This window comes from Sturnus vulgaris, chromosome 7 (assembly GCF_052056855.1).
Source record: "Sturnus vulgaris isolate bStuVul1 chromosome 7, bStuVul1.hap1, whole genome shotgun sequence".
In the NCBI taxonomy this organism is placed as follows: domain Eukaryota; kingdom Metazoa; phylum Chordata; class Aves; order Passeriformes; family Sturnidae; genus Sturnus; species Sturnus vulgaris.
The window spans coordinates 12,265,456-12,278,459 of NC_142249.1; the positions used below are offsets into that span (position 1 = coordinate 12,265,456).

The 13,004-nt window shown below is 40.3% G+C and overlaps 1 long non-coding RNA gene across 1 annotated transcript in view; it reads left to right on the forward strand.

Moving 5' to 3' along the window:
- Window positions 1-397: 397 nt before the first annotated feature.
- The window catches only part of LOC148223157 (uncharacterized), a 28,939-nt gene continuing 16,332 nt past the window's right edge, over window positions 398-13,004 (forward strand). The window contains exons 1-2 of the long non-coding RNA XR_015804701.1: window positions 398-556; window positions 1,548-1,832. This is a non-coding gene — a long non-coding RNA (uncharacterized LOC148223157). The remainder of the gene's footprint in view (window positions 557-1,547; window positions 1,833-13,004) is intronic.

Below are 13,004 nucleotides of genomic sequence, written 5' to 3' on the forward strand. Positions count from 1 at the left end.
GAATAGAGCTTTGAGGACAGAACATGACAAAAATCATCATCCATCACTCAAAGGAACCCAGATACTCCTCCCTGAGCCACCCTTCTTGTAATAGGGCTGGGACTCATCTGTACTTTTGTCTAGCTAGTTTAGACCAAGGTCCCTTTTGAAAAAGAGAAACTAAAAAAAACCCAATTGTTCTTTTGGATTGTACAAGCTCTCAGAGATCTGCTCTCAGATATCAGTATATATTGATAAAGACAATAGCTCCAGACAGTTTTTCCCTGTACTGCGATTACTTTAAAATTATAGAATAAGTGCTATTTGTAGAAATATGCAAACTAGTAACAGCTCATCTGTAATATTCACTGATAGGCTGCACTGGCAAACACTCACTTATTTGCTACATGTAGTCATCTTGATATCATTGGCTCTTCCAATTCATGAGCCAAAATGCTTAAAATTCCAATTGACAGGTCTTTGTCATTATTATTCATTATGCCTTGTTAAAGCCATTTAATCATGTGCAGGCCCTACAAAGGATTTCTTCCTCTTTTAAACAAACATGCTTTTGAAGGTAAGCTTGCATAGCAAATAACTTATCCGATAGAAATAATTACAGACAGCAACAGGGAAAAAAATCGAATCTGCTGGGAATTGTTCTTTGCTTTCATTGTCCTGCAGCACCATTTTACCAGAAAGGGCTCTGAATAATTTAGGGACTGCTAATATGATTGCAGTGTCTTGCCATGTTCATCACAACTGCTGGAGGTCAGTGTCCTATTTGGTTATATGTGATGCTCCAGGAAAAAAGAGGAAGCTCTAAAACTGAAGGCAGCTTATCAGCTAGGGAGATCACCCCAGCTGGATTTTGTAGGTCACTTAAGGTGGACAGTAGGAAGCAGCAAATATTCAGAAACATGATGGATTCAGAGGTTTATTTCAGCAAAAACTCAACATGAGAAAATTGATTATTCTATTGCCCTTACCCATGTTTCATGTTAGTGGACAATGAGTTGCTGCTTAATAAATATAAGGTATGAGGGACACTGAGTTAGAAAACCACTGACAAATTAGCCCTGTGCAGCCAGGGACAGCTGAACTAGGACCTTACAGGCCTTGTCCTCCCTCAAAGAGAGTTTAAACTGAACAATCACACCAGCTGTATCTTGTGGCTGTCCTTTAATGAGGGCTCTAATTATCACCAGGTGATAATTACTGACAAAACTGGCCTGGGTTATTTCAGAGGTTCCTGGGCACTCCGTAGTTCTTTGGAGCCCCAGCTCTGGTTGGTACCTGTGCTGCTGAGCTGCCTCTGTGGTGGGTGTCTGGGGCAAAAATCTGGTTGTGATGGGGTGCTGGGGCTTATTTAAAAAGGGACAAAAAGTCTTGAGCTCTAGGGTGAGGGGGGAAGCTGAAAAAAAGTAAAATAATGAAAGTAATATAATTTTTATAAAAGTAAAATAATTTATTATATTATAATGATAGAAATAAAAAGTGGTATGATCACTAAGACTTGAGAAGGAGCTGTAGTACAGGTCTCCTCACTCTCTTCTCTTTCTTCACAGGCTGTGGAGGGCTCTGTAACACAGCAGGGAGCTGCTCCCTGAGCAGTTTCATGTCCCAGGGAGAGAAACCCAACCTGGAGCAAGAGGAAATCCTGAGGAGCAAGGAAAGAGCTGCAGAGAGATACTGATGTGTTCTCCCCTCATCCCAATGCACTGCACCACCTGGGGAGGGAGAGGAGATGGAAATGGAGGGAGTGGGATTGAGCTTGGAAAGACAGGAATGGAGGGAAGTGTTTTATATCTTCTGCTCAATTTTTTTGCTGTCCAACTCTATTTTAATTGTCAGTAAGTGAAACGAATTTTCTTTAAATGGAGTGTGTTTATCCCTGGTGGTAACTAGTGGCTACTTGCCCTGTTGTTATTTATTCTCATGAGCTTTTGTTAATTCTCTTGCTCCTAGGGAGGGAGAAGTGAGAGATCAGCTGGAGGGGGCTCTGTCTCCAGCCAAGGTCAACTCACCACAAACAGAAATTAGCCAATTCAAAAGTGTGTTCTTCAGAGATACCTTTGCATCGTTAGGCCCTTGCTCATTGCATTCATTGTCCAGACTGAGGAGTCAGAGATGCCTGTTTTTGCTATTCCTGGCTTTCTGTAGATAAGAGCTAATGGATTTAATGCCATTTAGTTACGGACAAGTGAGAATGTTGGAGGAAGTTTCACAAAGTGAGAACCCTCTAACCTTCAGGATGTTTGTAGAATAGCTTTGGTTGCTTGGATCAATTATGACTGAAGAAAAGCATGGGATAAGACTTTTCCCTGCTGCTGCATTCACCTGCATGCTGGGAGTCCTCATGCAGAGTGAGATCAAAGTAACTGAATGTGATAACTTCTCTCTTAGATGCTGCAGGCTGTATGGAAACCTCTTCCTGCATCACTTAATCTAGTAATCCTGTGCAATTAATGAATCTGAAAAATGCTGCCTGTTATAGACGTGCAGAAACCAACCAAACAAAAATTAGAACGTGCAGCTTAATAATTCCCTCAACTGAATGAAGTGCTGACAGGAGTTAGAGCTGTAAATGTAGTTAGAGACTGTCTAGAAATGAATGAATGATATTTTGTGACATGATGTGTTCAGATCTAGCAACTGGTCCTGAGTCCTGGATGTGAAATGCAAATCTTCCTTGTCTTAGTAGACCTATCCCTACAGGTTGATTGTGTAATGATGGAGATGTGGAGAAAAAAAAGCTTCCTCTAATATTGCTGGGATTTCTTATAAGGATTCCTCTGACTACAAATTATTTAAGTGTTGGTTTTGTATTTGATAGAATGATCCAGAATGCTGTAGTAGGGACTTCAAGTCATCCAAAACATCAAGATAGCTTCAAATATTAAGTAGCAGTACTCCCAACACATTCTTCCAGATAAATTAATCCATACTGTACCTAATTTTCACAGGTTTTTTTGCCTTTAGGGTTTTTTTTAATGACATCTATATATTAAAAAAGGAGGTTTGAGCTGTGAATCCAAAGCCCTGGAAGGAGATGGGTATGGTCCAAAGAGCAAAATCTGAACCTAACAAAGACATTGCAATGCACAATTTAACACTGCCATCAAATGGCCAAATATATTTCTTGTTCTGCAATGGCATCTTAGCTGCCTATTATAAGCACTTCTTATTCTAAACAGCCCAGTCGAGTCACACAAGAAACTTAAAAGCAAAACAGCAAAGGCTCTCTGTTTTCATGTTCTGATGGAGCATAGGCCTGATGGCACAGCCAGCTTGGGTGTGAGGGGTGAAGCCTCGGGAGGTGCCTTGGTGGTGCCTCCAGGGCAGAAGCAGTTCTGCACTGGGCTATAAACCCTGGGTGAGTGAGTCATTACTGACAGATATCACAGCCCAGGTAAAACCTACCTGATGGGTGTGATCAAGCTCCTGGCTGATAGCAGGCACTGGGGAAGCAATTTCAATGAACTGATGCATTTGAAGTACATCTTTCTTTGTCTTTATACTTCTGTAAGTCGTGTGGCATTTACATGAACTCCTTCAGTTTATGCTGGTCCATATATGTCTTTTATTGCCAACAATGAGCCTTAACAACCCCTCAATATTATTGTTAATCTGAATTCACTATAAAAAAAAAGTAGTCTTTGAACTTCTTGTGGATGATTTAATCTCATGCATTCTCCATTGTCTGCAACATTTATAATAATATTATAGTCTTAAACTAAAACTGTACTTAATACTGAAATTCCCCACTCAAATTCCAACGCAGTATTTCTTGCTGCTTTAATTCTGTTCTGAAGGGCCTCTTCCTGGGCAGATGCTCTCACAATCACAATTTCTTTTTTTATCTAGCCTTGGAGAATTCTTTCACACAAAATTCATATTAATATAGTGCAGATACAGACTTTCTTCACTGCATTTCTCCAGCTGCTATAGAGAAGTATTTCCTAATCTTTGCTTTCAATATATAACTAAGGCTGAGTGAAAAAACACCTGTTTCAGATCTGTCTGCCACATGGATTTTATCAAAGACTTAATGACTTATATTCAGCTAAACTGAGTACTCCCATCTTTTTTAATCCAACTGTTTATGCCCAGGAAACAGGCTTAGTTGTTTTTTGGTTGTGTTTTTTGTTTTGCTGGTTTTGTTTGAGTGGAGGTTTGGAGTTTTTTTATTTAATTGCCTGTGTTCCATATTCTTCTCCATATTCCATTCCATCCTCTTACCAGACTCAAGTGGGCACCTGCCCAATGTTTGATGTTACCTAGTGTATTTGTACTATTAGTTTTATATTTATCATTGTAGCATCTGATCTCCCAGTTGTTTTCAGTTAGTGGCCAAGCTGTGAAGGACTTGCACTCAACACCTGTTAGTGTGTTTGGACATCTTTGTGTGGTTGTGCACCATGCTGCTTTTGGTCTGAGCTCCTTTTCTCTGCAGTAGCTGCTCTGAGGCTGGGATTTGGATTTGTGCTGGAAACAGAGTTGGTAACACAGGGATGCTTTGGTTATTGTAGAGTTTGCAGAGTCAAAGCCTTTTCTGCTTTCCACCCCCACTGAGAAGGCTGCACGAGAAGTTGTGTGGGGATACACAGCTGGGGGGAGCAGGAGGAAGTGAGGGATGCTGGAGGGATGACCTTCATCTTCCCAGAAGCCATTAAATTTGCTCTCAAGTGTGTTATGGTACACACAACTTGTATTTTAAGTTATAGCTAGCTTCATGGATTTAATTCCTTCAGGACTTTGTAGTGTTGTTCATTTTACAGATCAAAATGTCACCTGTAAGGTGCATGCCTCAAAACTAATCCAACTGTCAGTATGAGGAAACAACTGTCTTGTGCATTTAGTCCACATAATAAGACTCTTTGTTTACTGAAAGTTATGAGTATTACTGACTCACCTTTCTCCTTCAGTTGCTTTTCAGTGCTAGTTTCACTAAAAATGCACTTTAGTTTGGCACCCCAACTCTGCTAAACACTTCAGATTTAATTTTAAAAATGCAAACATAGTGTTAAGTCTTTTCTCTTTTCCTGTACTCTCTAATTGAAACAAAATCCAAATTTCATGTAGAAGAAGTTCGTAGCAATTCCTCAGGTTTTTAAGAAATCACATCAGCCCACTTTAGCTGCTATATATCTTTAGCTCCTGAGGTTTTGTTTTAAGTCATCACCTTGCACACTGCACTGAGCTTATGAGAAACAAAATTAATTAGCTTTGTCCATCTTTGTCCTTGTCATCTATTGATGAAAATGATGGCAGGTTCTCTGAGGAGTTGGAGAAGTGCAGATTAATCTGTGGGCTGAGACTGCCCAATACATTATAGTTCTGTCTTTAAGGTCTCTCTACTCCTGATTTCCAATAATAAAACAAACCAAAAGTCATAGGAAAGTCTTCCTAATATTCCATAAAGAAGTGGTTAACTGGTTTTATCTTTATGATTTATATGCTGTTGAGGGACTAACCTTTCCCTGCACATCCAGAATTTCTCCCCTGCCTGGGCCATAGTGCCCTTTGTTCAAATAGTAGCTGTTCAAGTAATTCATTTTTACTTTCCACTCTTCTGACTACTGACAAGTGAAATGATCTTCAGGAATAATTACGATGAATAGTCCTGTCTCACTCATATTAGGTGAAACATGCAGTGTCTTCAAAGCTACAGAAGGCAAATCCCATAAATATATAAATGTCTCTGAAAGGCTGCTATATAGAAGTCAAAGGGGCTGGGAAAGCTCAGTGCAATGCTGGCATTGGCTTATCCAGTCAGAGGGAAGGGGATCAGATCCTCAGCTAGTTCAGGGCAGCCTAATTCCATGAAAATCAATAGTGCTGCTCCCCTCTTGTGTTAGCAGAGCACCTTTTGTTTCCCCTTCTACTCAGCACACTTCTGACTTCTTCCCAAGCTATGGGTGTGAGAGAGGAGACGCTGTCCTTGCCCTGGTGGAGTGCAGCCCCTCCCTGAGGACTTGAGTGCCTTTCAGGAGCTGGACCTTCAAGCCCCAACCCTGCAGCACCTGAGCCCCACTCAGCACACAGGGGGCTCATTTGTTGGTAATGCTGCTCCATCGATTTCGTGGTGCTACAGGAGCTGAATTAGGCCCATTATGCCCCACTCAAGTGACAGAAGAAACTGCAGCTGTAACTCAGATTTCCCTGAGCCATTCTAACTCCTTAACTGGCTTGGCTTGCAGACACCTATCTTCCTGCTCTCCCAGGGCGTGGGGAGTGGAGCAGCACAAAAAGGTGCAAGGCTATTTTCTCCATAAATGAGAACTACGGCTTGGATCTATATGGGGAGTACATATTACATATCCAAGCACAGAGAAACATAACAGAGCACCCAGGAGAGCCGAGAATGGCTTCAGAAAACAATCTATAAATCTCCGGTGTTATCTTTCTGACAGCCTCCTAATCTCTGCAGGTTGTTGTTAAGAGCTGCATTAAACTAGCCTGTCATTGATCCCAGCTCTCACTGCTTCTCCAAGAGATGCACTTCCTGTGATCAATTAGGAAAAGAGACAACAGCTTCTTAAAAGCATCTTTACAACAGGGCCCTGCAATAACATATCTTCCCAAAATGTGTATCTCTGACATTTACATCATACTTTGTCAAAGTGCACCCAGCATCTGCACCAACAATGTTATTCAGTCTTCTGAAATAAGTGAAAAGCTTAGGTTCCTCATGTTGAATCATCACTTTTGCCTCCAACTTCACCCCAGGTAAAAACAGTTATGCAACTTCTTGCCATTTAATTAATTTTGAGTCAGGCTTAGATTAGCCCTGGATAGTAACTACCTTACTCTCAATGACTTCTTAGGGGAAAACAGGCTGTGAACCTGCCTCCTTGTTATAACTTTGAGAAGCAGCGTGCTCCTTGCCCTGATGTGGCACAGAAACTTAGTACTGATAAGAAAAATACTCAAAAAGAAAAAAAAAGTATATGGCTACTAGCAGTATGGATTTAGCATTGGATTTCTACTATGGAAATTGTGTTTCTCCTGGCTTGTGCACCAGGTGGAAAAGGTAAAGGCTATTTTTACCCCCATTATAGCCATGGTCAAGTCTCATTGTGTCGATGAACTTAAATTAATTTAATGTAATTATCTTTAAGGGGTTATTGTCCAAGTATTAGAAAGTGATTGGCTCCTTGGTTTCTGTACAGGAACATGAACGTAGGGTAGACAAAAGGAGGTGGAGAAGGACAAGTAATGCTATATCCTTTTGCCTGGCATGGTGGGTTTTATACTGGGCTATTTAATTCCAGAATAACTTGTATCACAGGTATCAAGACCAGCCTTTCATGTGCCACTCCTCCTGTATGTATTTTAAGAAGAATTTTAGAATTATAAGATGAAATATGCCGTTCAACTCCTCTGCGTTTGTAGTACTTGCTGTAGTCTGTCACCTTAACAAGGGAATAGAGTGGAAGAGGAAGATAATGATCTTTTGAATTTAGAATACATATTCTCTACATCTTCTGGACTACAGCAAGATGGAGTAGCACAAATGCTGCTGGACTAGTTTTCCATTTCACATCTTTGTAGCCCCTGACACTGACAAAGAAAGCTAATTTTGCCTCTTGGCTTTCAGGAACTTAGAGATGTTCTAAAATCTCGTGAAAAGGATGGCTCTGTTTCTGTGTGCACTCGCAGCACTCCATGTAATTAGCAGGCTGAGCAGGAGAGCTGTATTTAGCTCACTAGCTCTTAAATGGAGTTACTTTCATTTGTTTACTGAATGTGTCTACCCACTAAAGGCTAATGAACTGGTAATGGATCTGTCAGAAAAGGGAAAAGACAAATACCTCTAAATGTTGCTATTGTAGCCGAAGAATGTGGCTATTATTGCTCCTCTAACTCATGATCTTCATGAAGAAGGAAGGAGGTGGGAGATTTGGTATTCAATGGGTGTAAGGAAGCACAAGCATAATTTATGTACTGATGGAGTGGAAGGGAGGAGAGTAGCAACCCTCAGGAAACAATAAAATAAGCAAGCATAATCTTTCTGCATATTTTGGTGATGGCTTTCCCATCTACAGCTCCCTGTGTAAAGTATTAATCTTCCCAATTTTTATTTGTGCTAGATAAAAACTTAAGAAGTGAAGCACTGCTTGAAGTCCATCAGCTGAAACAAAGGGTCAGTCAGGTTATCAACTTCAGGTGGGATGGGGAAATGCAGGGTTCAGAGTAATGCCCAAATAATAAGTTCAGGCTGATTTAAACAAATTTCTCTCTGAAGAATGTGAAGAAACCACATGGTCATCACTTGTCTGAAAATTACACTTACTATGCTTAGTAGTTTTGAGCAATTTTTGTGAACTAAAATCCCAGTCTTCTGAATCTGCATTACTCAACTTGGCCTAAAATATTCTCTGACTGAAAACAACTAAGAAAGCTCTGGGCAGGCTGCCTTTGCAGTTCAGTAGATGTAATATTAAGTGCAATCACTGAGAGATCAAAGCTTTTATGCATAAGATTGCTATGCCAGTGCAAGCAGAGCAATGTTTATGTATTGAGTAAACACCATTAGCAATGCTTTAACAATAAAATGAAATATTTTCTGCCTTTAAGAAATAATTAAATTTCATAACATTCACATATTGGAAGGGTTCTTCTGTCTGATTTTTTAACACCTCTGACTTTTGGAAGCAAAATATGTGCATATATCAAGCTTTTTTTATGTAATACGGTTTCAGGATTTTGGGTTTTTTTTCCCTGTAGTCTGTTGTCACTCCTTCTACATATAGTTTAATTTTTTGTCTTCGGTCTCCTCTGGTGGTGTTATTCTGCACTTGTTAAAATTTTATGAGAGGATTGCATTTATGACCCATGTTACATTTTTATCTGGTGTTATTTCATTCCCTCTGCATCTGGAGGCTGGGACAGGTTCAGACTGTACCTTGTGTCAGAGTTGGGCTCTGGACAGGTATGGAGGAAGCAGAAGGGTCTCCTGACTCTCAGCTCAGATCTTTCCCTAGAATCAGAGTTGTTTCTTTGTTCTCACCTCTAGCAAAAGCAGTTTGAATTTTGAAATTATTCATGGCTACAGGAATAGATTGGTCCTATCACTGCTGCTGCTGTTTGCTGGGGTGCAGAGATTCACCATCTGCATTAATTCTTTATTCCCCTGCAATATGAGATTTTTCTGCTGATCATCTGAAGACAGTTTTCAGATTCCTTACCTGTGTTCAGGGTAATAGATAATACGGTTATGGGATGTAGATTAGCACAGCAGTTTTTAGGGGCAGAGACAATTGTGGCCTAATTTTTTTGCAAGTGGTAAATAACCTAATCAGTTTTTAGCTGTGGCATGGCCATTAGCAAAAGTTCAAACTATTATTTAATGGCTCAATAAGAGGTAGATTTACTTTGCTTCTGGGGGTCTGGGGGACCCCAACGAGCCAAAGAAAGTTCCTTTTCTGTTGAAATCAAGCTATTGGAAGGAGAGTCATTCTTGAAGAATGTAAGATTGAAGGAAAAAAGGTATTTCTACTTTCTCAGAAAACACTAATATACCTTATGTAACTATGATTGCTCTTCACCCAAATATGTGCCCTGTTTAAGAATCAGGATGGTCTGTAGGTGCTGTTGTGAAAATTAAATGTGTTTTAGCTCCTCAGCAGACTGTCATGACTCATTCAAAAATTCATCCAGTATTTTCTGTAAGAACTTAGCAGTATTTCTTAAAAAGTTATTTTAGCAGCAGTTCTTTCTGAAGCCCTCCTTATTTTTACCATAATAGGTGTAGGTTTGACAGGAGTTAAGTGGTGTTGCACATCCCTGTGAGTGGCTGAGTGCTCTGGTCCTGACACAGGGTCACACAGGGAGCTGTGTGACCCCCAGCTTGTGGGAAATGTCCTAGCACAGCTCCTTGCAGTACTGACCCAGCACTGCACGCACCTTGGCCAAGGAACTTCGTGCCTCCATTCCCTTCTCCCACAGGACCGTGACACCTCTGGGCTCCTAGGGGCTGCAGTGTCACCTTCTCTTGCCTTCCTGATTGCACACGGTCCCTACAGCAACCGAAAACAGCTGCTGATCTGGAGGAGCAACGTTAGGAAATATTAATATGCTTGACAGCTTATTCCTTTTGGAAAGCCACCTTACTTTCACTGTGCCCTGCTTTTCATTCCTTCCCTTCTGCCATCTGTTCCTGTTGAAAACAAGGTGGATGGTGTGGTGAGTCAAATGCAAACCAGTAGGACAGACAATGTTAGCAGACCCTCATCCCAAATTTGACTTAGATATGTTGTGGTCAGTGCGAGCCTCAGCTTCATCCTGACCAAATCCTCCTTTCATCTTAAAATAATATGGGAAAAGGGGTTTCCTGCAATCTGGAAAAATTGTCTTTACAGTATGTGGCTCCTTTTTTTGTTCAGATTTTAGTAACATATTGTTCTGCTTATAAGGGATGCAAGCTGTTTAAAAGTAGAGATGTACAATTTTTGTTTAAGAATGTATACTGTAAAAGACCAATGTGCCTTTTTAGATCATTAAATCAGCACATATGACCAAAGACCCATGCTGTCTCTACAGTGACATGGAACCTGTAAAGAGATGTCACTCTTTTTTGTACATGTTGCTTGTAAAATTAAAAGTTTCATTGCAGTAATACATTTAATTTTATATGCATGCAAATTCCTTGTTAGACTATTTAGCATATTTAGCTTATGTCTTATTTAACATATAAAATTACATTTTAAAATAAATTAAGTTACGTACAGAGTACAGATATTTATAACTCAAGTGATTTCCAAAGTAACATCTTTCCTTTATCCAGAGAAATATCCAACCTGTCTTGCAATAGTTTGGCAAAATCATTACTGTCACTTCATAAAGACTTGTTGAAGAACACCTGTATAATTTTTAAAGTATCATAAAGATGGAAAATGAAGTTATTCTTTCTGGAGGATTCCTCACAGTTTTGCATTTTGTGGTTTTTATCATAAACAAGCTGTTGTTTTCATAGCATGTTTAGGAGTTGAGTAAATAGCAGATTCCTACCACTAGGTTGACATGAAGAGTTTCCAGAGAAAGTTGCTGGTAGCACAAGAAAATCCTGTCTTGACAGCTGTATTTACTTTGTACCTCACAAACAGCCCTGGGATTGACGTGTCAGTGTGTGTTGGAGTCAGGGATTACTCTGGAAGGGACTGGTAGCATGTGTGCTCCTGTGCTGGTGTAATTAAATAAAATTTATATCTGTGCTCAGGTCAGACAGGTTACAGCCACAGCTTGGAACGATTCTGCTCTTAAATTTACCTCTGTTCTTCCTACCCACATCCTGGTTTCAAAATCCCTCATTCTTTGCCCTTAAAACTTGGATGGCTGCAGATCTCCAGGGATATTCAGCAGAGCTACAGAAGTTGGGTGCCCAGTGACCACCTGCATTGTGCTAAGAGCAAGCTGCAGGGTTCCTTTGCTTGTGTGACTCTATTTGGAAATCCACAATTGAGGCTGTGGCATATTATGCATGTAGGATTCTTTCTTTTCTTTTAATGAGTACTGAAGAATAATTGAAATTATGTTATGTTTTAAATACTTTGCTTGGAAGTGAGAGCATATACCTAGTTTTTAATAGATTCTGTACTTAAAATTCATTGCTGTATTTTACTTTGCATTTATTCATGGAAAATACAAGGTGTTTCATGATGGAGTTGACAAAAGTATTTGTGATACAATCTGCGTATGTTATCAGAATTTTAAAAATGCTTGTCTGGACTATGAAGTTTGAGGTCTTGAGGAAAATACTGAAGAAGAAAGATAAATTGTGTACTTGGACAAAGCCTGAAGTATTACAGTAAGTGAACATATTATAAAGATATTTCCTTATTTCAAAATAGAGGTTTTAATTTTTAATGATTCTTCAGTACTTTTAGTTAGCGATTTCTTGTCATGATAGTTTTAATAATTTTTTCTTGCCTTTTACCTACATGGACACTATGAAATTTTCATTTTTATGTACTAGGAAGAACAGATGTCTTGAGTCACTTAAAAGCCATAGAGCTTAGGCAGCTAGATCTTGCTGGAGGTTTTGGGGGGGTTTTAGTTAGCAATTAAGTTGTGCTATATTCTAGCAAGTGTTTTAAAGGCCAGTTCAAACAAGAAGTTTAGATGAGGCTAATAAAACAAGATACAACTGTCCCCATAATACCCCAGTTCAAAATGCTGCTGTTCAGAGGATTTAGTGCCAGACATGAGGAGGTTTGATGTGCCAGACTGAGCACTTGGGGAGCGCCGAGCCCTTCCTAGATGGCAGGGCAGGAGCTCCCCTCTGGCCACCAGGGCAGGGTGCCAGCAGCCATCAAGATGTGAAGCCTCATGGTGAGATACAACAGGCAGAGCCCAGCTCGACACAGGCTGTGTTTGCTCTGATCTTCCTGGTGCTGCCTGGGGGATGGATGGAGCTGTGCTTCATCTCAGGGTTCAAGCTGCACCAGCCTTGCACTCAGCACAGCTTCACCAGAGCTCTGCAAGCATCCAACAGCTGACACGTGCAAGGGGGAAATAGCACTTTCCAGTTCTGGTGGAACCAAGACAGCTAAAATTGTGAAAACAGATGTCACTGTGCTTCCAAAGATTCAGCGTGTCAGGAGTGTTCTGGCATTAAAGAGCTGGAAAGGAAATGTAGCTGAGGTCAAAAAGGGCAGTGCACATGGCAGTCAGTCTGAAGCTGGCATTGGGAATGTATCTCACCATGGCCATACACATTAATTAAAGAAGGATATGTAATGACAGGTTGCACACGCAGCATGAAATGAGTGAAATCAAAATTAGGAAAGGAAGTGGAAACAGAAAAGCGTTATGGAATCACAGATTTCAGTTGGGTGTTTACTATGTGTCTCCAGGGCAGTATAGATTTTGACAGCATGGCAACACAAAGAGAAGAAACCAACAGGTCCTGAAATCCTTTATTTGCAATACAAAGACTAGAGTTTTTCGATGTGGTGTTTAGACGAAGAAGCTCTGGTAAACCAGACGTGTCCCTGTTTGCTGTGTCTGTTTCCTCTTCT